We start from the raw sequence: 26,902 nt of genomic DNA on the forward strand, positions 1-26,902 counted from the left end.
TGCTCCTTTCTTTTTGAATCCTTTCTTTAATCTTTTATTGGTTTGTGTTGAACCTTTATGCACCTGTAGAATATATAATCTAGAGCAAACTAGTTAGTCCAATATTTGTGTTGGACATTCAACCACCAAAATTATTTATAGGAAAAGGTTAAACCCTATTTCCCTTTCAATCTCCCTCTTTTTGGTGATTGATGCCAACACAAACCAAAGCAAATATATAAGTGCAGTATTGAACTAGTTTGCATAAGGTAAGTGCATAGGTTGCATGGAATTAAAACAATTTATAAATTCACTAGATATGCATGGATTGCTTTCTTTCTTTTAACATTTTGGACCACATTTGCACCACTTGTTTTGTTTTTGCAAATCTTTTTGGAAATTCTTTTTCAAAGTCTTTTGTAAATAGTCAAAGGTATATGAATAAGATTGTAAGAAGCATTTTCAAGATTTGAAATTTCTTCCCCTGTTTTAAATGCTTTTCCTTTGACTAAACAAAACTCCCCCTGAGTAAAATTCTCCTCTTAGCTTTCAAGAGGGTTTTAATAGATACCAATTGGAACTTATACTTAGATACCAGTTTTGAAATTCTATCTTTTAAATATACCAATTTGAAAAATATCATATTAATTGAAGAAATTTCTATCATAAGATACCAATTGAAAAGACAAACATAAATCATTATTTCGAAAATTTTTGAAGTTTGGTGGTGCGGTCCTTTTGCTTTGGGCTTAATATTTCTCCCCCTTTGGCATTAATCGCCAAAAATGGGACTTTTGAGAGCCCTCATTACTTTCTGCTCCATTGGTAAATGAAATATGAGTGAAGATTATACCAATCGAAGAGGGGTGTGGACTGACGGCGAAGGGTAAATGATACCGATAGAGTGGAGTGGAAGCCTTGTCTTCTCCGAAGACTCCATTTCCCTTTCAATCTACGACTTAGCATAGAAATACACTTGAAAAACACATTAGTCATAGTCATGAAAGAGATATGATCAAAGGTATATAAATGAGCTATGTGTGCAATGTTTCAATCAAAATTCTGAGAATCAAGTATATTTAGTTCATTCCTAAGTTTGCTAAAGGTTTTCTCATCTAATGGCTTGGTAAAGATATCGGCTAATTGTTCTTTGGTGCTAACATAAGTTATCTCGATATCCCCCTTTGTTGGTGATCCCTCAAAAAGTGATACCGAATGTCTATGTGCTTAGTGCGACTGTGTTCAACGGGATTATCCGCCATGCGGATTGCACTCTCATTGTCACATAGGAGAGGGACTTTGCTCAATTTGTAGCCATAGTCCCTGAGGGTTTGCCTCATCCAAAGTAATTGCGCACAGCGATGGCCTGAGCTACTGAGTTTTGTTTCTTTAAAGCCCAAGACACCAGGGATCTCCCCAAAAATTGACAAGTCCCTGATGTGCTCTTCCTATCAATTTTACACCCTGCCAAATCAGCATCTGAATATCCTATTAAATCAAAAGTGGATCCCTTGGGGGTACCAAAGTCCAAACTTAGGAGTGTAAACTAAGTATCTCATGATTCTTTTCATGGCCCTAAGGTGAACTTCCTTAGGATCGGCTTGGAAACTTGCACACATGCATACTGAAAGCATAATATCCGGTCAAGATGCACATAAATAGAGTAAAGATCCTATCATCGACCGGTATACCTTTTGATCTACGGATTTACCTCCCGTGTCGAGGTCGAGATGCCCATTTGTTCCCATAGGTGTCTTGATGGGCTTGGCATCCTTCATTCCAAACTTGTTAAGTACGTCTTGAATGTACTTTGTTTGGCTAATGAAGGTGCCATCTTGGAGTTGCTTGACTTGAAATCCTAGGAAATACTTCAACTCCCCCATCATAGACATCTCGAATTTCTGTATCATGATCCTACTAAACTCTTTACAAGTAGATTTGTTAGTAGACCCAAATATGATATCATCAACATAAATTTGGCAAACAAACAAATCCTTTGCAATAGTTTTAGTAAAGAGTGTAGGATCGGCTTTTCCGACTTTGAAGCCATTAGTGATAAGAAAATCTCGCAGGCATTCATACCATGCTCTTGGGGCTTGCTTGAGCCCATAAAGCGCCTTTGAGAGTTTATACACATGGTTAGGGTACTCACTATCTTCAAAGCCGGGAGGTTGCTCAACATAGACCTCTTCCTTGATTGGTCCATTGAGGAAGGCACTTTTCACGTCCATTTGATAAAGCTTAGGCCCTGTTTGGCACAGCTTATTTTCAGCTTCTTCAAAAATTTAAGCTGAAGTTCTGCCAAACAGACAGCTTCTGCAGCAGCTTATCAGTTCAGCTGCTTCTCAAAATGAACTAAAAGCAACCAACAAGCAGAAGCTGCTTTTTACCAGCTTATCAGATAAGCTGCTTTTTCAACAAGCAGCAGCTGTGCCAAACAGGGCCTTAAAGCCATGGTAAGTAGCATAGGCAAGTAATATACGAATTGATTCAAGCCTAGCTACGGGTGCATAGGTTTCACCAAAATCCAAACATTCGACTTGCGAATAACCCTTAGCCACAAGTTGGGCTTTGTTCCTTGTCACTGCACCATGCTCATCTTGCTTGTTGTGGAATACCCATTTGGTACCTACAACATTTTGATTACGACGTGGAACTAAATGCCATACCTCATTCCTCGTGAAGTTGTTGAGTTCCTCTTGCATTGCCAACACCCAATCCGAATCTCTTAGTGCATCCTCCACCCTGTATGGCTCAATAGAGGACACAAAAGAGTAATGTTCACAAAAATGAGCGACTCGAGATCGAGTAGTTATCCCCTTATGAATGTCACTGAGAATGGAGTTCACGGGGTGATCTCTTTGAATCGCTTGGTGGACTCTTGGGTGTGGTGGCCTATGACCATGAATTTCTTGCTCATCTTCCTTGTCTTTATCATTGTCATCTCCCCCTTGATCATTGTCCTCCTCTTGTGATGGCTCATCCTCTTGATCTTCATTTTCATCATCTTGAGCCTCATCTTGAGTTGGTGGATATGCTTGATTGGAAGATGACGGTTGATCTTGTGCATGAGTGGGATCTTCGGATTCCTTAGGACACACATCCCCAATGGACATGTTCCTTAGCGCGACGCACAGAGCCTCTTCATCATCTAATTCATCAAGATCAACTTGCTCCACTTGGGAGCCATTAGTCTCATCAAACACAATGTCACAAGAAACCTCAACTAATCCAGTGGATTTTTTGAAGACTCTATATGTCCTTGTGTTTGAGTCATAACCAAGTAAAAAGCCTTCTACAGCCTTAGGAACAAATTTGGATTTTCTACCTCTTTTGATAAGAATAAAGCATTTGCTACCAAAGACTCTAAAATATGAAAAATTGGGCTTTTTACCAGTGAGGAGGTCGTATGATGTCTTCTTGAGGATTCGGTGAAGGTAGAGCAGGTTGATGGAGTAGCAGGCGGTGTTAATAGCCTCAGCCCAAAACTGGTCCGGAGTCTTGTATTCATGAAGCATGGTCCTCGCCATGTCCAGTAGAGTTCTATTCTTCCTATCCACTACACCATTTTGTTGAGGTGTGTAGGGAGAAGAGAACTCATGCTTGATGCCCTCATCCTCAAGAGAGCCTTCAATTTGAGAGTTCTTGAACTCCGTCCCATTATCGCTTCTTATCTTCTTGATTCTCAATCCGAACTCATTTTGAGCCTGTCTTATGAATCCCTTTAGGGCTGATTTGGTGATCGGGGATCCCGAGGGGATCCATGGGGGAGAAATCCCCTTGCTATTCAAAATTGAATTGCGAGAGGATTTCTCCCCCATGGATCCCCTCGGGATCCCCGATCACCAAATCAGCCCTTAAAGTTTCTTGGGTTTGTGATTTTTCCTGCAAAAAGAATACCCAAGTGAAGCGAGAATAATCATCTACAATTACTAGACAGTACTTACTCCCGCCGATGCTTATCTAAGCTATCGGGTCGAATAAATCCATGTGGAGTAGTTCCATTGGCCTGTCCGTTGTCATTATGTTTTTGTGTGGATGATGAATGCCAACTTGCTTTCCTGCTTGACATGCGCTACAAACCCTGTCTTTCTCAAAATGAACATTTGTTAGTCCTAAAATGCGCTCTCCCTTTAGAAGTTTGTGAAGATTCTTCATCCCAACATGGGCTAGTCGGCGATGCCATAGCCAACCCATATTAGTCTTAGCAATTAAGCAAGTATCGAGTTTAGCTTTGTTAAAATCAACTAAGTATAGCTGACCCTCTAATACTCCCTTAAATGCTACTGAATCATCACTTCTTCTAAAGACAATAACACCTATATCTGTAAATAGACAGTTGTAGCCCATTTTGCATAATTGAGAAACTGAAAGCAAGTTGTAATCTAAAGAATCTACAAGAAAAACATTGGAAATAGAATGCTCAGGTGATATAGCAATTTTACCAAGTCCTTTGACCAAACCTTGATTTCCATCCCCGAATGTGATAGTTCTTTGGGGATCTTCGTTTTTCTCGTAGGAGGAGAACATTCTCTTCCCCCCTGTCATGTGGTTTGTGCATCCGCTATCAATAATCCAACTTGAGCCCCAGATGCATAAACCTGCAAAACAATTTAGGCCTTGTTCTTAGGTACCCAAACAGTCTTGGGTCTTTTGATGTTAGAAACAAGCACCTTGGGTACCCAAACACAAGTCTTGGAGCCCTTGTGTTTGCCCCCAACATATTTAGCAACTATTTTGCCTGATTTGTTTGTTAAAACATAAGATGCATCAAAAGTCTTAAATGAAATGTTAGGCTCATTTGATGCAGTAGGAGTTTTCTTTTTAGGCAATTTAACATGGGTTGATTGCCTAGAGCTAGAAACCTCATTTTATATATAAAAGCATGATGGGAAATAGAATGAGATTTCTTAGCATGAATTCTCCTAATCTTATGCTCAGGATAATTAGCAGGATATAAATGTAACCTTCATTATCCTGAACCATGGGTGTCTTGCCCTTTACAAAATTAGATAATCTTTTAGGGCATTAAGCTTGACATTGCTTCCATGTTGGAAACCAATGCCATCCTTAATGCCAGGGCGTCTCCCATTATAGAGCATGCTTCTAGCAAATTTAAAAATTTCATTTTCAATCTCATGCTCATTAATTTTAGCAGTTAGTTGAGCTATATGATCATTTTGTTGTTTAATTAAAGCAAGGTGATCATGAATAGCATCAACATTCACATCTCTACATCTAGTACAAATAGTAACATGATCAATGGTAGATGTAGAGGGTTTGCAAGATTTTAATTCTTTCATCTTAGCATTTAAAATTGCATTCTCATTTCTAAGACAGGAAATAGAATCATCGCAAACATTCAGATCTTTAGCCTTGGAAATTAAACTATCATTTTCGGTCCTAAGGCTAGAAATTGATTCATTCAATTTATCAATCTTAGCAATTAAACTAGCATTTTCATGTCTAAGATTGGTAATTGAATCATGGTAAGTGCTAAGCTCCTTAGTCAAGTTTTCATTTTTCTCTACTTCCTCAGCATAAGCATTTTTTACTTTAACATGCTTCTTGTTTTCTTTAATAAGGAATTCTTCTTGGCTATCCAAGAGTTCATCCTTCTCATGAATGGCACCTGTCAATTCATTTAATTTTTCCTTTTGTTACATGTTAAGGTTGGCAAAACGTGTAAGCAAATCATCTTCATCATCACTAGAACTACCCTCATCACTAGATGTAGTATACTTGGGGGGCGGTTCTAGTTTGTACCTTCTTTTTGCCTTCTTTTGCCATGAAGCATTTGTGGCTGATGTTGGGGAAGAGGATACCCTTGTTAACGGCGATGTTGGCGGCATACTCGTCGGAGGAGGAGTCGGTGGAGCTCTTGTTGGAGTCCCATTCCCGACACACGTGGGCATCGCCGCCCTTCTTCTTGTAGTATCTCTTCTTCTCCTTCTTCTTTCCCCTCTTGTCGTTGTCCCTGTCACTATCACTAGACATTGGGCATTTAGCGATAAAATGATCGGGCTTACCACATTTGTAGCACACCCTCTTGGAGCGGGGTTTGTAGTCCTTCTCCCTCGTTTGCTTGAGGATTTGATGGAAGCTCTTGATGATGAGCGTCATCTCCTCATTGTCGAGCTTGGAGGCATCGATGGAGAGCCTACTTGATGTAGACTCTTCTTTCTTCTCTTCCGTCGCTTTGAGGGCGACGGGTTGCACCTCGGGTGTGGAGGTGCCGCCTTGCTCCAAGTCGACGATGTGTTTGGAGCCTTTGATCATCAACTCAAAGCTCACAAACTTCCCAATTACCTCCTCGGGAGACATTAGCTTATATCTAAAATCACCACGTATTAATTGAACTTGAGTAGGATTACGAAATACGAGGGATCTAAGAATAACCTTGACCATTTTATGGTCATCCCATTTTGTGCTCCCGAGGTTGCGCACTTGGTTGACCAAGGTCTTGAGCCGGTTGTACATCGCTTGTGGCTCCTCTCCTTGGTGAAGGACGAATCGACCGAGCTCCCCCTCGATCGTCTCCCTCTTGGTGATCTTGGTCACCTCATCCCCTTCGTGCGCGGTCTTTAGGACATCCCAAATTTCCTTGGCACTTTTTAGCCCTTGCACCTTATTATACTCCTCTCGACATAGTGAGGCGAGGAGTATAGTAGTTGCTTAGGAGTTAAAGTGCCAAATTTGGGTGACCTCATCCGAGTCGTAGCCCTCGTCCCCTACGGTAGGTACATGCGCTCCGAACTCAACAATGTCCCATATGCTTGTGTGGAGTGAGGTTAGGTGATGCCTCATTTTATCACTCCACATACAATAATCTTCACCATCAAAATATGGTGGTTTGCCTAATGGAACGGAAAGTAAAGGAGCACGTTTAGAAATGTGGGGATAGCGTAGGGGGATCTTACTAAACTTCTTGCGCTCATGGCGCTTAGAAGTGACGGACGCGGCGTCGGAGCCAGATGTGGAGGGCGACGAAGAATCGGTCTCGTAGTAGACCACTTTCTTCATCTTCTTCATCTTGTCGCCACTCCGATGCGACTTGATGCGGGGAGGTGATTCCTCCCTTCCTTTGGCGTTGGACTCCCTTGATGGAGCCTTCCCGTGGCTTGTGGCCTTCTCGCCGGTTTCCATCTCCCTCTTGGCGGATCCTTCCGACATAACTTCGAGTGGTTAGACTCTAAATGAAGTACCGGGCTCTGATACCAATTGAAAGTCGCCTAGAGGGGGGTGGATAGGCGGAAACTGAAATTCACAACTTTAAACACACTACAAGCCGGGGTTAGCGTTAGAACAAATATCAAGTCCGGGAGAGAGGGGAAAACAAATCAACCAAGAAACAAAGTGGATGGACAAGGTGATTTGTTTTATCGAGGTTCGGTTCTAAGGAACCTAGTCCCCATTGAGGTGGTCACAAAGACTGGGTCTCTTTCAACCCTTTCCCTCTCTCAAACGGTCACCTAGACCGAGTGAGACTTCTTCCTTAACTAGGTGAGTGCCCGTGCGTTGCAACGGGAACATATAATGTCACGGTAATTTTATGTACAAATATGTGTTATGTTGTTAAGAGAAAAAGTTTCGTAATCTATTTGTGGTTCTAGTGATAAGATGGAGAGCGAGAAAATTCAAGCTATGGAAATACAGAAGATGAAGAACTGGTCGAAGGTTACCACGCTTTCAGTTCTGTGGGCATCAGAGAATCAAATTCAAAATTTGCATATCCATGAACTGTTGTTCAATAATGATCGAAACTTGGAATAGATTGAAGAGAAACCTCATCGCATGGTACAACGGTCTGTACCAAAGCATGTATGAAAGAGGACACCCGAATATTGCGTAGATTACAATGAGGAACCATTTGATATTTGTTAAGAGAGTAGAGAGAGTTAGAGTCCGACGACGAACCAGACCTGCGAACGGGGCTGCCGTGGATGACTCCAGCTTCTTGCAGGCAGAACCGTCTAAGCTCAGGGCATCGATCAGCACAGGCGTGTTCCTTCGGGATGGTGAGACGTAAGTTGTTAGATCAGATCAGATCAGCACAGGCGTGTTCCTACAAGGGGCAGGGGAAGACATAGACACTTAGCTCGCACGCGGGGTAAGAACCACTTGTCAACTATTTCACCGTTGTCGAGCTGTCCGCTAGTGCCCCTCCCCCAGGAGAAGACATTTTTCTTCTCGGAGAGGGCCAGAGTGTGCCTCAATCCGCATGCAACCTAGGAGATTTTCTGCAGCAAACCACATTTTGTTTAAGGAAAAAGTCGGCATTACGCGCTAGCCCTCTCATATATAAGCACGCCGTACCTGATCCTCTGGAAAACTGACTTGTCCAAATAAAGCTAAATAAAGTATAGGCTAACACATGTATACGTTTTGTAAAGTTGAAGTAGTTCGTGCAATATAGATTTACATATGCCGATGACATGAGAAAACATTCGGTGTGGTCATTGTGGGAACAGCAATATAAAACAATTATTAACAAGCGCAGATTCATCAATCTAACTTAAATACTGAAAACAGTCCTAGAAAATGAGCAGTAAAGTTTTAAAAAAATTGCAAGACTCATGTACTCCTAGCAACAAAGTTCTGGCGAAGTACAACAGCTACAGGTGAATTTCTCTGGACTCTTCTCTAAATTACTATTATTAGAATGGAATTCAATTCCAATGATCCAAACGAGGCGTTAGAGGAATTGGAATTCACTCAATAAATTAACTTATTTAGTTTGGAATTTGACATTCCACCATTTTTCAAAGTTAATATATAAGTCTATCTCAAATTCATGGGGTGGATGATGAGAAATAATTTTATGCATTAGTATAATTTGTTTCTATCTGTAACTTACATGACACTCTTCATCTCACTCCTCTATAGTAAAAATGTGGCACATAAATATCTCCGACATCTTGATAATAATAGTATATAAATATATTTTACATAAAAGCGAATTAGCTTAATTGATATATGCCTAAATTACTATTATTAGAATAGAATTCAATTCCAATGATCTAAATGGGACGTTATTAGAATAGAATCCAATTCCAAAGATCCAAACAGACAAGATTTAAACCCACTCAATTCCTAATCCATATGGATCAGGATTGAAACGAACATGCCCTAATTGATATCTTTTGGCTAGGGTGCCATCTTACTCTTCGAAATCACCCACAGCACATTACATGGTGCAGAATGTGAGTTTCCGTTCAATTCAACAGACCATTAAAATGAAAGAGGGGAAAAACTGACTTACACTTGAGGGCATTCTTTACCATTTGCTGGTAAGATAGGTGGCGATCACCTAATATCTACACTTAACTGTCATATGCATCAAGATATTACACCCCTAGATTTGTACATCTTTGTACTATACAAAACCGCTCTACCTAAACTACAAAACCAGCGATAACCGCTAAGCTGTGCATGGTGTTTCTCAATCCAGTTTTCCGTCAAATTTTGAAATACTCCTCAAAAGTTGTTTAGAGCAGACGTTTTGTGCCTGAGCTACATATCGCACACGGTTTGCTTTCACCCACGCAGGCTCCTAATTGGCAGAAATAAAACCAAGAAACAGCACAATGGCACTTCAGTTATGAAGAAATCGCAGCAACTGAACAGAAGCAGATAGATACAGAAAATCACCTTAGGCACAAAGTGTGAGAAACCAAACTTGATTAAGAGGAGAGCATGCTCCATTATGAGGATTGCTGCTAGTCCTGGCTCAATCCTCCATTTCCCCTCCTCGTCATATAGACAAACGAGAAGCAAGCAGTTGGTGCATATTGCCATCACAACCAAGAACTGAAAACAAACTTCAGAGTGAATCAGGGCATGCATATTCCCACAACTCACAAGTAGTGAAATTAAAAAGCTCAGCTAGTAAACCTGGAATATGTTCAACCATGCTCCAATTGTAGCTGCAGCACGCGGCTCAGGTCTTTTCAACATGACTAACAACTTCAATGCATCTGCTCTGATTTCAGTAACATTGTTCTGTAGTCCAAGTAGTTCACAACAACATTAACCGAGTTACATCAAAGCAACAAACACAAGAGAGGCTAAACAACATAGTGAATTAGTGATTTAGTGATAGAGATCCATACCAGAGCTGCAAAGCAGAATATCAATGGAAATGCACAGGCAAACATCATGATCATGCCAAACTGAAGAGCCAGCTCCAGAAAGTCTATAGTGGATTCAATAATATAGGTATGTGCTCGTGCGTTGCTACGGGAGTTAAAACATTGAACCTGCACTTTATAAAGACACCATCAACGATCACACAAAGTAAACTTAAGAGAATATGTGATGTAGCCAACAAACATCCAATTGATAGGTCCAACCAAACACATTTATAAACCAATCACAACTGTAGAGCTAGTTACTATTAAATTCACGATGACTACACACTACATGTGTTGCCCCCTTAGCCACAATGGATTGTAATGCAAAAACACACTACATCAGTTAAAAAACAAAAATCATTCTACATCCAGTTGTTACAAGCCATTGGTGAAACCCTTGACGGAAGAGAAAGAGCTATTCTCGATGACAAACCAGAGAACACCATAACGCCCTGAAAATCAAACGAGCCAATTTAGTATAAGATTAAATACCAGAGATAAACAAAGGACACCAAAAGAGCATACTAACAACAATATTTTAGCAATCGAAGCTTGACCTATTAATAATAAAACAAACTCAAAACATACAAACAAACAAGTAATGTGGCCAACCATAAATATCTCATAAGCTTATCGCGAAAGCTTCTTAGAGGTACAATACCAGTTTGCACATGTGATATGGTCATCTTCTGACACAAGGTTGGTACATGGTAACCTATTTGTTGTATAGATGACAGGACACAACACAACTAAAACAACAAATCACTAAAATTGACGTAGTTCATAAGTGCATATTCCTCCAACACTTCGAACAATGGAAGAGTAATAAGTCCCTCCCACTAATTATAAAATGCAATGAAGGGGTTGAATAATTGTCACCTTCGAACACAGGCCTGGGGTAACTAAGAGCGTAACCTTCTCATGGCGAGTCCACCGAGAACCTTATAACATACGACTCAGCCTGGGCAATAGCGCAGAGCCCACGGTTGTTCACCTCTTCATACAGCTCAACGCCACCCTGTTCAGCGGATTCTTGTGCACTGGAGTTATCACCTTGAGCAATGAGTGGAGTTATCGAATGAGATTTTTATTTCAAACTGCAATGACTGTTTTACACCAAAAGTTGAGGACGCCAATAAAACAGCTAGTAATCTTGAGGACCTTACCAGTCCTATGCACTGACCGACCCATGGACAGTGATGATCAAACCGCTCCACATAGTTATTGCAAAACAGACAACTTCATTAATGCTTGCAGGCTGTCGCGGGCGGGGCAGGGTAGGCGTGATCTGCGGAGGTGGAGGCATGGTGTAGCCTGTGGACGCCCTCCTTACATCCTTATAGAGTAGTATGGATAAGTAACAACTATTACTTAAAAATATAAATAAATTTTACATTATCACAAAAGATTACAAAGTAAAAGAAATAAAATTGATAAAAATGGTATGAACAAATGAACATGGCGTAGAATCTTGTTAATTGCACATGGGAACTATTATGTCAACAGGGAAAACAAGCAATCTGCTTCAGTGAAGAGAAGTTCAGAATCATCAAATTGATCGTTAGTACTATATACATTATCTCGAGCACCCTCAGTTTGTTATATAACTTCAGACTATCCATAATTGCACATGGGAACTGTTCTATCAACAGGAAAAACAAACAATCTAGCTTTAGTGAACTAAGTAAAGAGAAATCCAGTATCCATCAAAATGATCGTTAGTAATATACATAATATCTCGAGCACCCTCAGTTTGTTATATAACTGATGAGGGGAGCACTGATCCGTTTAAGGATTGTCCATGAAACCATTATTATTTTGTTTATACTGCTCATACCATGAAGGTGAAAATCTAGCAAAGCTGGAATAAACATAGTTAACAAATAGCACATCACAATCAATTCAATAAATCTGTGCCAAAAAGGCATCATTAGTTCAATGGCATAACTAACCATGACTAAACCCAATGTGGTATGCCCTTGGGAATGTCACCACAAACTCTCCAGGATACTGTACTAACCTGAAACAGTACATATCAGCAAAAAATCATAAGATCTGATGTCTGAAAAATATCATGAACATTTGACCCAATGGAAACTCTGGCCATTTCAGAGCTTGTACCTACAGCAGGGCACACCACGGGCTACAAGAACATCTGGAGACATCAATGTTGTCTTCTCCCCAAGCACTGCCAGCGATGCTGCGTGGATTAACAATACAAATTTATGGAACCTGCTAGACCACAACCGAAACATGCAGATGGCGAGCATGAGAAAGGACAAATACCAAGGCGGTCAGGGTTTCCTCCATATCCATGTACACGAATAACTTCCTCTAGCTCTGAGGCTCGGTCCCTAGGGACTGCATACCATGTCTTGGGTGCACCGGTGTGAAAGGAAGTTAACTGGTTTAGTGTAGTGAATGAAAAGCTGGCATATTTAAACTTTCAATCAATACATGACAAAAGTAAAGCAGCGCATACAATTACTAAGCACACAATTTTCATTTTCTCTGTTTTCTTCAAACATATATAACAGCATACCTATAGTCTCTAGGAGGCTGGGACTGTGTAATGCACGTTTCCACATAAGGTTCTATAGAACAAATAGAATAGCAATATTGATGTCATGCACCTTTTTTCTCGAGCATTAATCCAGGTAGCAGTCCAAAATTTCCTATTGGCTTCCGTAAGAACACAAACAAAAATAGCAGGTAAAATGGTAATTCTTTGCAAACATGGTATAAAAGAAGGCAGGGATGGGAGCAAACCTTAGTACCAACAGGAAAGCAGATATCCATAGATCCTCAGGAACATAGCAACAAATCGTTAGTCAAAATGCACGTAAAGTAAATAGCAACATCATCATGCAAGGCAGTCAAACACTGTCTAAATTTCATGCAAAGTAAATAGCAACCCCATACACTTCGTAGTTGTTCTCTTTTCCTTCTAATTTTACAAAACAAGCATACACGATTTCTCAAATAACCTTTCCGAAGAAATCCCAAATAGTATAAAACGATCAATAGTTTTGGGTCAGTCTCGTGTACACAATACAAGAAACCATGCTAAAACTATAGATGTAAGCACAGAAGTCCTTACGGGACTATATACCGACCCATCGAGGAATCCGGCTTACAAGACATTTGTATATTCCTAGCCAAAAGAAGGTTGAGCTAAATGGACAGACCAAAATAGTTTAAGCTCTAACTTCAGCTGACTATTAATTAAAACATAATTTGTATAGTGCTAACAAAGGAAGACAAGATCATTGTCTTATAATTCCTTTTGAGATAAATGCACAATGTTTGACTGTCGGATTCCTCGATGGACAAAAATAGCATGTCCATTCTGCGAATTTGAACATTGTGTTCTGCTTATAAAACCAGTTGAAGGAGTTCTACACAATACATGGTAGTCAGTTTTACTTGAATTGTTTCATATTAATTTGGTTTATCTCCATTGCTTCTTTCAAATATTTAGATAGATCGTGTATTTGCATCAAACATCTGGCCGAGCAAGGGAAAACGAAAAAATAGTCCCTTTTGATAATTGTTTTGTTTGTTCTATATTCTCCTTAACAAGTGCTATGTGCCAAGGCAAAATTTAGCTATGTGTTCTCCACATATACTTGTTCTCCGTCGGTGACTACATATACTTGTTCTCCATCAGTGCCTTCTGATTCACTATTATTTGTGTTGTTTAGGTTATTGCTATGCACCACACCTCTTTCCTTAGCTTATTTACTCTACCTGGTATGGTGACCGCCTTAGAATTAATGTGTTAAATAATTAGGCACATTCATGTTGAATTCTGACCAGTGTTTATTTCAGCTATGGCAAAACTAATGTGCTACTGAATATATATAAAGGTCACTGAAAATTCTAGAAAATAACAAATTCTTATTCCAGAAGTGTGTTGAATAGAAATGTTACCTTCTCTAATTGTTGATCATACATATGATGTTAAGTAGAAAAAAACAGACACCAAGTATGTCCAACTGTGTTTAGTAAAAACACGGATAGAAGGTGAAGCCCCATGACTCTCAGGTTCCCTGTGTTGTATGAATCAACAGTAGAAGATTAGTATATCAATTAGAAATTAAACAAATAAGCAATTAGAAACTTACATAACTATCTATTCGAAGTCCCAAGTGCAGTGGCCTCCTCTTGTTCCCAATCCCCTTAATGGAGATGAAGCTACGGGGACGACTTGCCAGCCAGCCTGGCGGACGGTGTCCTCCATGTTACCCTCGGCACACAGATAGGCACGCATGGCCTTGAACGGGCCTGGGAACAGCTCGACCACACACAAATAAAAATCCAGGGACACCAGCACATCGTACTACCCAAGTGCAGTGGCCTCCTCTTGATGAAGTGGACAGGGATGAAGTAGTATGTCCAGGCACACCACCACATCGTACCGCAGGAGTGGGCGGGGATGAAGAAGCAGGCGTGGGCGTGCAGAAGAGTATGAGGATGGGGACGGGCCACCAAACGCAGATCTGACCTGACCCAAGTGCGTACAGCGGTGGAGATCACGGGCGAGGATGGTTAAGACACGGCGGCGGAGATCCGTGGCGAGCATGGGCGGGGGCGTGCAGATGAGGATGAGGATGGGCCACCAAATGCAGATCTGACCTGACCCAAGTGCGGACGGCGACGGAGATCACGGGCTTGGGTGGTGAAGACGCGGCGGCGAAGATCGCGGGAGAGCGTGGGCGGAGGCATGACGCGCGTGGTTGACGGGGGCGGGGCCACGGTGTAGTTGTGGACGCCCTCGTTAGGCTCATATAGAATAGTAGAGAATAGGTATATGCCCGTGCATTGCTACAAAATCGATATGATAAAATAGAGCAAAAAAATATGCATGTGTTTCCTCAATGTAGATTACTACATTATTCAGAAAACCAATTTGATAAGGGCATGGTACCATGCAGGGAAAACAGAATATGTACACACATAATGTGAGTACAATGTTTGGTTGAATATATACAAAATGCACATCAAAATCTGGTAGCCTTCCATGACTACGTGTGGGAAGACTAACTGCAATAAAGCACATAAGAATCCAAAAAAATGTGTCAAGTACAAAAATAACCAAAACATCAAAGGAGAAAGGCGTCACTATTTTAGAAATAAAACAAAGTCAAGTAGCTAGTACCACCAACAGAATTCGTTCCACAACCTCCCCCTACATAACAGAAGTGACATCAAGTGCATGTTTAAGACTTGTGTAAAGAATCTAAAAAGGTGGGGAGAATATGTGAACAGACACATTTGTGCCAGGAATGCAAACACTTATCCATGGGATTCTTGTTCCTAACATTTGACATTGTAGTGCTTGTCAACCAACAAAACACATTTGCTTATACCAAGTTAACAGAAAACTATACTAAAGTTGGACACCAGAAAAACAACTGTAATTATTCAGAATTGGTAAATAGTGACAAACAAAAGCAAGCAAATGCAAACATATATAACAACATACCTATAGTCTCTAGGAGGCTGGGACTGTGTAATGCACGTTTCCACATAAGGTTCTATAGAACAAATAGAATAGCAATATTGATGTCATGCACCTTTTTCTCGAGCATTAATCCAGGTAGCAGTCCAAAATTTCCTATTGGCTTCCGTAAGAACAGCAAACAAAAATAGCAGGTAAAATGGTAATTCTTTGCAAACATGGTATAAAAGAAGGCAGGGATGGGAGCAAACCTTAGTACCAACAGGAAAGCAGATATCCATAGATCCTCAGGAACATAGCAACAAATCGTTAGTCAAAATGCACGTAAAGTAAATAGCAACATCATCATGCAGGGCAGTCAAACACTGTCTAAATTTCATGCAAAGTAAATAGCAACCCCATACACTTCGTAGTTGTTCTCTTTTCCTTCTAATTTTACAAAACAAGCATACACGATTTCTCAAATAACCTTTCCGAAGAAATCCCAAATAGTATAAAACGATCAATAGTTTTGGGTCAGTCTCGTGTACACAATACAAGAAACCATGCTAAAACTATAGATGTAAGCACAGAAGTCCTTACGGGACTATATACCGACCCATCGAGGAATCCGGCTTACAAGACATTTGTATATTCCTAGCCAAAAGAAGGTTGAGCTAAATGGACAGACCAAAATAGTTTAAGCTCTAACTTCAGCTGACTATTAATTAAAACATAATTTGTATAGTGCTAACAAAGGAAGACAAGATCATTGTCTTATAATTCCTTTTGAGATAAATGCACAATGTTTGACTGTCGGATTCCTCGATGGACAAAAATAACATGTCCATTCTGCGAATTTGAACATTGTGTTCTGCTTATAAAACCAGTTGAAGGAGTTCTACACAATACATGGTAGTCAGTTTTACTTGAATTGTTTCATATTAATTTGGTTTATCTCCATTGCTTCTTTCAAATATTTAGATAGATCGTGTATTTGCATCAAACATCTGGCCGAGCAAGGGAAAACGAAAAAATAGTCCCTTTTGATAATTGTTTTGTTTGTTCTATATTCTCCTTAACAAGTGCTATGTGCCAAGGCAAAATTTAGCTATGTGTTCTCCACATATACTTGTTCTCCGTCGGTGACTACATATACTTGTTCTCCATCAGTGCCTTCTGATTCACTATTATTTGTGTTGTTTAGGTTATTGCTATGCACCACACCTCTTTCCTTAGCTTATTTACTCTACCTGGTATGGTGACCGCCTTAGAATTAATGTGTTAAATAATTAGGCACATTCATGTTGAATTCTGACCAGTGTTTATTTCAGCTATGGCAAAACTAATGTGCTACTGAATATATATAAAGGTCACTGAAAATTCTAGAAAATAACAAATTCTTATTCCAGAAGTGTGTTGAATAGAAATGTTACCTTCTCTAATTGTTGATCATACATATGATGTTAAGTAGAAAAAAACAGACACCAAGTATGTCCAACTGTGTTTAGTAAAAACACGGATAGAAGGTGAAGCCCCATGACTCTCAGGTTCCCTGTGTTGTATGAATCAACAGTAGAAGATTAGTATATCAATTAGAAATTAAACAAATAAGCAATTAGAAACTTACATAACTATCTATTCGAAGTCCCAAGTGCAGTGGCCTCCTCTTGTTCCCAATCCCCTTAATGGAGATGAAGCTACGGGGACGACTTGCCAGCCAGCCTGGCGGACGGTGTCCTCCATGTTACCCTCGGCACACAGATAGGCACGCATGGCCTTGAACGAGCCTGAGAACAGCTCGACCACACACAAATAAAAATCCAGGGACACCAGCACATCGTACTACCCAAGTGCAGTGGCCTCCTCTTGATGAAGTGGACGGGGATGAAGTAGTATGTCCAGGCACACCACCACATCGTACCGCAGGAGTGGGCGGGGATGAAGAAGCAGGCGTGGGCGTACAGAAGAGTATGAGGATGGGGACGGGCCACCAAACGCAGATCTGACCTGACCCAAGTGCGTACAGCGGTGGAGATCACGAGCGAGGATGGTTAAGACGCGGCGGCGGAGATCCGGGGCGAGCATGGGCGGGGGCGTGCAGATGAGGATGAGGATGGGCCACCAAATGCAGATCTGACCTGACCCAAGTGCGGACGGCGACGGAGATCACGGGCTTGGGTGGTGAAGACGCGGCGGCGAAGATCGCGGGAGAGCGTGGGCGGGGGCATGACGCGCGTGGTTGACGGGGGCGGGGCCACGATGTAGTTGTGGACGCCCTCGTTAGGCTCATATAGAATAGTAGAGAATAGGTATATGCCCGTGCATTGCTACAAAATCGATATGATAAAATAGAGCAAAAAAATATGCATGTGTTTCCTCAATGTAGATTACTACATTATTCAGAAAACCAATTTGATAAGGGCATGGTACCATGCAGGGAAAACAGAATATGTACACACATAATGTGAGTACAATGTTTGGTTGAATATATACAAAATGCACATCAAAATCTGGTAGCCTTCCATGACTACGTGTGGGAAGACTAACTGCAATAAAGCACATAAGAATCCAAAAAAATGTGTCAAGTACAAAAATAACCAAAACATCAAAGGAGAAAGGCGTCACTATTTTAGAAATAAAACAAAGTCAAGTAGCTAGTACCACCAACAGAATTCGTTCCACAACCTCCCCCTACATAACAGAAGTGACATCAAGTGCATGTTTAAGACTTGTGTAAAGAATCTAAAAAGGTGGGGAGAATATGTGAACAGACACATTTGTGCCAGGAATGCAAACACTTATCCATGGGATTCTTGTTCCTAACATTTGACATTGTAGTGCTTGTCAACCAACAAAACACATTTGCTTATACCAAGTTAACAGAAAACTATACTAAAGTTGGACACCAGAAAAACAATTGTAATTATTCAGAATTGGTAAATAGTGACAAACAAAATCAAGCAAATGCATAATATGGCAGACATAATAGCAAAATGAGTAAATGAATTGTTCCTGACCAAAAAATGAAACAGAATATGCATGTGTTTCCTCAATGTAGATTACTACATTATTCAGAAAACCAATTTGATAAGGGCATGGTACCATGCAGAGAAAACAGAATATGTACACACATAATGTGAGTACAATGTTTGGTTGAATATATACAAAATGCACATCAAAATCTGGTAGCCTTCCATGACTACGTGTGGGAAGACTAACTGCAATAAAGCACATAAGAATCCAAAAAAATGTGTCAAGTACAAAAATAACCAAAACATCAAAGGAGAAAGGCGTCACTATTTTAGAAATAAAACAAAGTCAAGTAGCTAGTACCACCAACAGAATTCGTTCCACAACCTCCCCCTACATAACAGAAGTGACATCAAGTGCATGTTTAAGACTTGTGTAAAGAATCTAAAAAGGTGGGGAGAATATGTGAACAGACACATTTGTGCCAGGAATGCAAACACTTATCCATGGGATTCTTGTTCCTAACATTTGACATTGTAGTGCTTGTCAACCAACAAAACACATTTGCTTATACCAAGTTAACAGAAAACTATACTAAAGTTGGACACCAGAAAAACAACTGTAATTATTCAGAATTGGTAAATAGTGACAAACAAAAGCAAGCAAATGCATAATATGGCAGACATAATAGCAAAATGAGTAAATGAATTGTTCCTGACCAAAAAATGAAACAGAATATGCATGTGTTTCCTCAATGTAGATTACTACATTATTCAGAAAACCAATTTGATAAGGGCATGGTACCATGCAGGGAAAACAGAATATGTACACACATAATGTGAGTACAATGTTTTGTTGAATATATACAAAATGCACATCAAAATCTGGTAGCCTTCCATGACTACGTGTGGGAAGACTAACTGCAATAAAGCACATAAGAATCCAAAAAAATGTGTCAAGTACAAAAATAACCAAAACATCAAAGGAGAAAGGCGTCACTATTTTAGAAATAAAACAAAGTCAAGTAGCTAGTACCACCAACAGAATTTGTTCCACAACCTCCCCCTACATAACAGAAGTGACATCAAGTGCATGTTTAAGACTTGTGTAAAGAATCTAAAAAGGTGGGGAGAATATGTGAATAGACACATTTGTGCCAGGAATGCAAACACTTATCCATGGGATTCTTGTTCCTAACATTTGACATTGTAGTGCTTGTCAACCAACAAAACACATTTGCTTATACCAAGTTAACAGAAAACTATACTAAAGTTGGACACCAGAAAAACAACTGTAATTATTCAGAATTGGTAAATAGTGACAAACAAAAGCAAGCAAATGCATAATATGGCAGACATAATAGCAAAATGAGTAAATGAATTGTTCCTGACCAAAAAATGAAACACATATTAGGCCTACAGTGCTGCAAATTACATATAAACCATGAAACATCATCATTAGAATAAGTTGTAGATCAAGTTACCCATCATGTGTTGATCGACGTTAGTGCTTCTGCAAAATCCTCTTCATCTTGTCTCCTTCAGTGCAAGCTTGGACGAGCTACATCCGACCACCATCGTTGTTGTAGTCTGCGAAAATAACCTCGGAGAAGAGCACAAGCAGCAGAAATGTAAGGTACCGAGCTAAAAGAATCCTAGGATTTGAAAACAACCAATAGTGTCTGAAACTGAGCATATGTTAACCAGAGCATATACTATGGAGACAACACATGTTAAAGCTGAAATTGAGGAACTAAGGTTAAAGCGCTGCCTTATTCCAATTAACCAAAATCCTTGCCCTAACCTAATGTCTGCATCAACAGTTCTTAAGCACAACTTAACACACGAAAAGAGATCTAGGGATTGGGGTTCTTACTGGGGCCTGAGAGCACAACAAGAAGCCCCTAAATTGGATGGGTGTGGGCTGGACGATGACCCGGGGCCTTCCAATTGCGTGCGGGCAACACCACTGCCAACTTCTCGGCGGAGTCTTCATCGCCCGCCGCCTTCTCCTTGCAATCGCCTGAGATGGCCATAGGGGGAGCTCGAAGAGGGGCGGCTCTGGCGTCCTTCGATCCGTCGGCGTCGACCTCACGAGCAGGGGAGGCAGCTAGCGAGGATCCGGGCATGGGCGGTCGCGCCGGGAGACAACACTGATGGCGAACTTGTCCTGCCCGTTGTTCCCTTTCTTGGAGCTAGAGGAGGAGGGCAAAGGCCACGACCACGCCGCACGGGGGGCGAGCTGGAGCTCCCGACGGTGGAGCTTGAGGCGTCGGGGTAGGTGCTGGCGGCGTGCCGAGGGCTCGACATGTTCTGCCTCACGAACCACAGCGCGCCCACGGTGCTCTGCAGGCCCGTCAGCGAGAGGAGAGGGAGGAGCCACCGCATCGATTCTATGAACCGAGGCCAGATCTAGCGCCAGGAAGCTAGGGTTCGCCAGCGGCCCGCCATGTCCTCCACCGTGTCGTGATCGCGTTACGGCGTCGTCCCCAATTCCTCCTGCAGCATGCGCCAACACCGACGCCGCAACGGCTCAAGCCGGAGAACGTTGCGGTCACAGGCGACGAGGCGGCACCCTTGTATGGCGGCAACGAAGACCGAGGCCGGATTCTTCTCCCTTGCGCACGGCGGGGCGTGCTACAGGAAGACCCGCGCGCGAGCGCGCCTGGAATCTCGATGAGGAGAGGCCGAGAGTGACGCGATGGGCGTGGGAGTGGAGGCGAGCGGCGGCGGCTACATGATTGGGAGAGTAGAGAAGGGGAACGACGACGGTTATGCGCGATTGAGGAGAGAACAGCAGAACGGACGGATGGGACGCACGATACTACGGACGGTCCAGATAGATGTGAGGCAGAACGGCAGAACGGCAGAACGAGGGGAGGCAGACTACTATTGCTTACTTAATAAGTAGTACAGATCTCACGGGTCACTTAGACCCCACAAGGACCACCACACAATTGGTGTCTCTTGCCTCGCTTACAAAACTTGAGAGTAAGAAGTGAGAAAGAAAAGAAAGCCAACCAAGCAAACAAGAGCAACAAAGAAGCACAAATGATCCTCTCACAAGTCCTAATGCGCTAGAGTTGAATTGAAGACTTTGAGCGGATCGATCACTTGAATTGTGTCTTTGAAGTGGAGTCTATTGCTCTTGTATTGAATGCTTGGATTGTTGGAGTGCAGGTGGTTGGGGGTATTTATAGCCCTCAACCACCAAACAACCGTTGGGGAGGGCTGCTATCGATGGGCGCACCGGACAGTCCGGTGCGCCACCGGACGCTGTCTAGTGCGCCAGCCACGTCACCCAATCGTTAGGGTTTGGGCACAGATGACCGTTGGAGCTTTGTCTTCTAGTGGCACCGGACAGTCCGGTGCCGCACCAGAAAGGTAATGTTCACTGTCCGGTGCGCCTCTGGCGGTTGCTCTGACTTCTGCGTGCACTATCCGCGCACTGTAGCGTTTGTACGTGTTCGTTGCAGTCGACCATTGCGCTCGTAGCCTTTGCTCCGCTGGTGCACCGGACAGTCCGGTGAATTATAGTGGAGCGGCGCTGGAGAAACCCGAAGGTGACGAGTTCGGAGTTGTACGGTCCTGGTGCATCGGACACTGTCCGGTGCCGCACCGGACAGTCCGGTGCGCCAGACCAGGGCACCCTTTGCTCCTTTCTTTTTGAACCCTTTCTTTAATCTTTTATTGGTTTGTGTTGAACCTTTATGCACCTGTAGAATATATAATCTAGAGCAAACTAGTTAGTCCAATATTTGTGTTGAACATTCAACCACCAAAATTATTTATAGGAAAAGGTTAAACCATATTTCCCTTTCAATAATACAACTGGATTACTATATACTCGTTCTGTTATCTGCAATTACAATATTTGTAGGTATTAACAAGCCATTAGGTAGGGGCGTAGGCAGCCACTATGATACTGAGGTCTAATATATTTGTGCAATTTATATGCGAAAGACATAAACTGGGTAAACTACTACACAAATGATTGCACACAACATCCAAGTCAAGTTCATCAGATCTCGTAAAATCATTTGCACGTGACAAGCTAACAATCACTTCCAACCGTTCCTAACAACTAATCAGACACGGGGCGATTCAGAAATTCATCCATCCCGCCATCGTCAACGATGACGAGTTTGAAATTAGGGTAATCTATGGTCCCCTGATTCGACAGCGCCTGGAAAAACCCACAAAACATCACAGATCAAACACACGCAACCCGAGGTCCATAGATCAAACACACCGGAATTGGAAATCGGGTCTGTGCGGTGCACTCACCATCTTGGTCCCATGCGAGAGGGGCCGCACTTGCTAATGCGAAGGCTGGCTTCGAAGTACGGGGGAGCAGCAAAACCCTAGAATATGAAATGGAAATGGGCAAGCCGCTGGAGCAGGTGGAGGCATAAAGTTTTATAGTTGCGGTGTTGTGTTGCTTTTTCTTCCACCCAAGGCCATGTTCGGTTACTAGTGGTTTGAAGGGGATTGGAGGGGATTAAATCCCATCCTATTCAAAATTGAATAGGAGGGGATTTAATCCCCTTCAATCCCCTCTAATCCCCTAGCAAACGAACAAGCCCCAAGGGGGGGGGGGGGGGGGGTTGGTAGCTTTGGATGAACGTAGGAATGGTGGCCGACGGATCTGGGGCGACGGGTGGGGATCGGTCCGACTAGCTTTCGTCCCACGTGAGATTTTCGATCGTCGGATCCGAAGGGTGTCGTGGAGGTGTGGGTCGCGTGGGCTTTATGTCGTGTTCGTTAAATGATCAACATAAATGGACGGTCAAGTGAAATTTGCCTAGAGGGGGGTGAAAAGGCGAAACCTAAAATTTATAAACTTTAAACACGCACTAAGGCTGGGGTTAGCGTTAGAATTAAATCAGAGTTCAAAAGATAGTTCTCCTTGCTTGGAGTTGCTCAATCAATGCGGATGACGTTTGGGAGCAAACTCAAATCAATATGAGCAAGGGAACTTTAGAGAGAGGAATGAGGAGAAACAATTCATGTGAAGATCAATGCAAGTGAACCTGGTGATTTGTTTACCGAGGTTCGGTTCCAAAGAACCTAGTCCCCGTTGAGGAGGCCATAAAGGTCGGGTCTATTCCAACTCTTTCCCTCTCTCAATCGGTCACACAGACCGGTCGAGAACTTCTCCTTAATCACTTGGGTCACTAAGACCTCACAAGGATAACCACACACTTAGGTGTCTCTTGCTAGCTTTACAAAGCACTTATGAGAATAAGAATAGAGAAGGAGAAAGCAATCCAAGAAACAAGAGCAACAAAAGAACATAAAACACTCTCTCTCAAGTCACTAATGAATTGAGTTGATTTTGAGGCTTGGAGAGGATTTGATCTTTGGAATGTGTCCTGGAGTGAATGTTATTGCTCTTGTATTGAATGTGAACTTCAGAAAACTTGGATACCATTGAAGGAAGTGTTTGGGGGTATTTATAGCCTCCAACCACTTCCTAGCTGTTGGCTGAGTTTGCTGTCGATGGGCATACCAGACAGTCCGGTGGTGCACTAGACAGGTATTGTTCACTGTTCGGTGCGTGCCACCTCAGCACGCCCGTTGGGGTTTGGAGCGGTCGACCGTTGAGAACCTTTGTCCTGTAGCTGCACCGGACAGTCCGGTGCCACATCGGACATATCCGGTGTGCTCTGACTTCTGATGCGCACTGTTCACTTTAGCAGTCGACCGTTGGTGCCAGGTTATTGTTGCTCCGTTGGCTCACCGGACATGTCCGGTGCACACCGGACAGTCCGGTGAATTATAGCGGAGCGCGTCCTGAGAAAACCCGAGAGTGGCTAGTTCGAGTGGAGCTCGGTCTGGGGCACCAGACACTATCCGGTGCACACCGGACAACACTCTCAAGTCTTTACTCCAAATTTATTTGAGTCCCCAACTGAATTTCTTTCTTGGTTTGTGTTGAACCTTATGCACCTGAGATAAAAGACATCTTGGCAAACTAATTAGTCGACGTGGTTTGTGATGGACGTCAACCACCAAAATCGATGATAGGAAATGATTAAGCCCATTTCCCTTTCAACCTCCCTTTTTTGGTGATTGATGCCAACACAAACCAAAGCAAATATAAAGTGTAGAAATGTAACTAGTTTGCAATTATGATTGATGTACATAGGTTACTTATATTTAAACCAATTGAAAGACTTTATGCATATGTCTAAGAATAAACGTGATTGCTTTCTTCTATTTAATATTTTGGACCACATTTGCACCGCTTGCTTGTTTTTGCAAATCTTTGGAAAAATCTTTTCAAATTCTTTTGAAAATAGCCAAAGGTATAGGAATATGACTTCTAGAAGCATTTTTAAGATTTGAAATCCCCCCTGCTTCAAATGCTTTTCCTTTGGCTAAATGAAAGCCCCCTCTGAAGAAAATCTCCCCTTAGCTTTCAAGAGGGTTTTGAAATGATTTCTCCTTTTTGAAACAGATACCATGTGAAATTATACCAATTGAAATTCTTATACTAAGTGAAATTTTGAAACCAAATGAGATACCAATTGAAAATCTATTTTGAGGCTAACTGAAATACCAATTGAAATAATTTCTTCCTTTAGTTTTTGAAAATTTTAAAATGGTGGCGTGGTCCTTTTGCTTTGGGCTTAATACTTTCTCCCCCTTTGGCATTAATCGCCAAAACAGAGAACTTGATAGCCCTTGTGAATTCTTCCCCTTTGGTAAAAGAAATATGAGTGAAGGTATATACCAATAGAGAGTTTTTTGAGTAACAGCAAAGGATGATACCATCAGAGTTGAAGTGGAAGCCTTGTCTTTGCCGAATACTTCATTTCCCTTTCAATTTAAGACTAATCATATAAATACACTTGAAAACACATTAATCTTAGCCTTGGCATAAGAAGAGTAAGAAATATGCATTTGTACCGTATGAAAGAGACATGATCAAAGGTATATGAATTAGCTATGTGCGCAATGTTTCCATCAAAGTTCCGAGAATCAAGTATATTTAGCTCATTCCTAAATTTGCTAAAAGTCTTTTCATCTAGTGGCTTCGTAAAGATATCAGCTAATTGGTTGTGGGTGCTAACATAAGCAATTTCTATATCCCCCTTTTGTTGGTGATCTTTCAAAAAGTGATACCAGATGTCTATGTGCTTAGTGCGGCTGTGTTCAACGGGATTATCCGCCATGCGGATTGCACTCTCATTATCACATAGGAGAGGAACTTTGCTCAATGTGTAGCCATAGTCCCTGAGGGTTTGTCTCATCCAAAGTAATTATGCACAATAATGGCCTACAACAATATACTCGGCTTCGACAGTGGATAGAGCTACTGAGTTTTGTTTCTTTGAAGCCCAAGACACCAGGGATCTTCCCTGAAACTGAGAAGTCTCTGATGTGCTCTTCCTGTCAATTTTACATCCAGCATAATCAACATCGGAATACCCAATTAAATCAAAGGTAGATCCCTTGGGGGTACCAAAGCCCAAACTTAGGAGTGTAAACTAAATATCTCATGAATCTTTTTACGGCCCTAAGGTGAACTTCCTTAGGATTTGCCTGGAACCTTGCACACATGCATACTAAAAGCATTATATCCGGTCGTGAAGCACATAAATAGAGTAAAGAACCTATCATCGACCGGTATACCTTTTGATCTACGGATTTACCTCCCGTGTCGAGGTCGAGATGCCCATTTGTTCCCATTGGTGTCTTGATGGGTTTGGCAATCTTCATTCCAAACTTCTTAAGTATGTCTTGAATGTACTTAGTTTGGCTGATGAAGGTGCCCTCTTGAAGTTGCTTGATTTGAAATCCGAGGAAATACTTCAACTCCCCCATCATTGACATCTCGAATTTCTGTATCATTATCCTACTGAACTCTTCACAAGTTGACTTGTTAGTAGACCCAAATATAATATCATCAACATAAATTTGGCATATAAACAAGTCTTTAGTAATTGTTTTATTGAAGAGAGTAGGATTAGCTTTGCCAACTTTGAAGCCATGAGTGATAAGAAAGTCTCGCAGGCATCCATACCATGCTCTTGGGGCTTGCTTAAGCCCATAAAGCGCCTTTGAGAGCTTATAAACATCGTTAGGATACTCACTATCTTCAAACCGAGAGGTTGCTCAACATATACCTCTTCCTTGATAGGGCCATTGAGGAAGGCACTCTTCACATCCATTTGATACAACTTCAAGCCATGGTAAGTAGCATAGGCAAGTAATATACGAATTGACTCAAGCCTAGCTACGGGTGCATAGGTTTCATCAAAATCCAAACCTTCGACTTGTGAATAACCTTTTGCAACAACTCGTGCTTTGTTCCTTGTCACCACACCATACTCATCTTGTTTATTGCGGAATACCCACTTGGTACC

At 41.7% G+C, this 26,902-nt stretch overlaps 1 long non-coding RNA gene and 1 pseudogene across 1 annotated transcript; both read right to left on the reverse strand.

Moving 5' to 3' along the window:
• LOC109941796 (GTP-binding nuclear protein Ran-2-like) overlaps window positions 1-26,902 on the reverse strand; it is a 57,966-nt pseudogene that overhangs the window by 2,782 nt on the left and 28,282 nt on the right.
• LOC103635361 (uncharacterized) lies at window positions 9,105-12,624 on the reverse strand. The gene is made up of 9 exons (XR_002264425.2): window positions 12,399-12,624; window positions 12,234-12,312; window positions 12,065-12,132; window positions 11,279-11,448; window positions 10,992-11,165; window positions 10,092-10,564; window positions 9,874-9,981; window positions 9,631-9,789; window positions 9,105-9,532 (listed from the first exon to the last, which is right to left on the reverse strand). It is a non-coding gene; the product is annotated as an uncharacterized lncRNA (long non-coding RNA).

This window comes from Zea mays, chromosome 8 (assembly GCF_902167145.1).
Source record: "Zea mays cultivar B73 chromosome 8, Zm-B73-REFERENCE-NAM-5.0, whole genome shotgun sequence".
NCBI lineage: Eukaryota > Viridiplantae > Streptophyta > Magnoliopsida > Poales > Poaceae > Zea > Zea mays.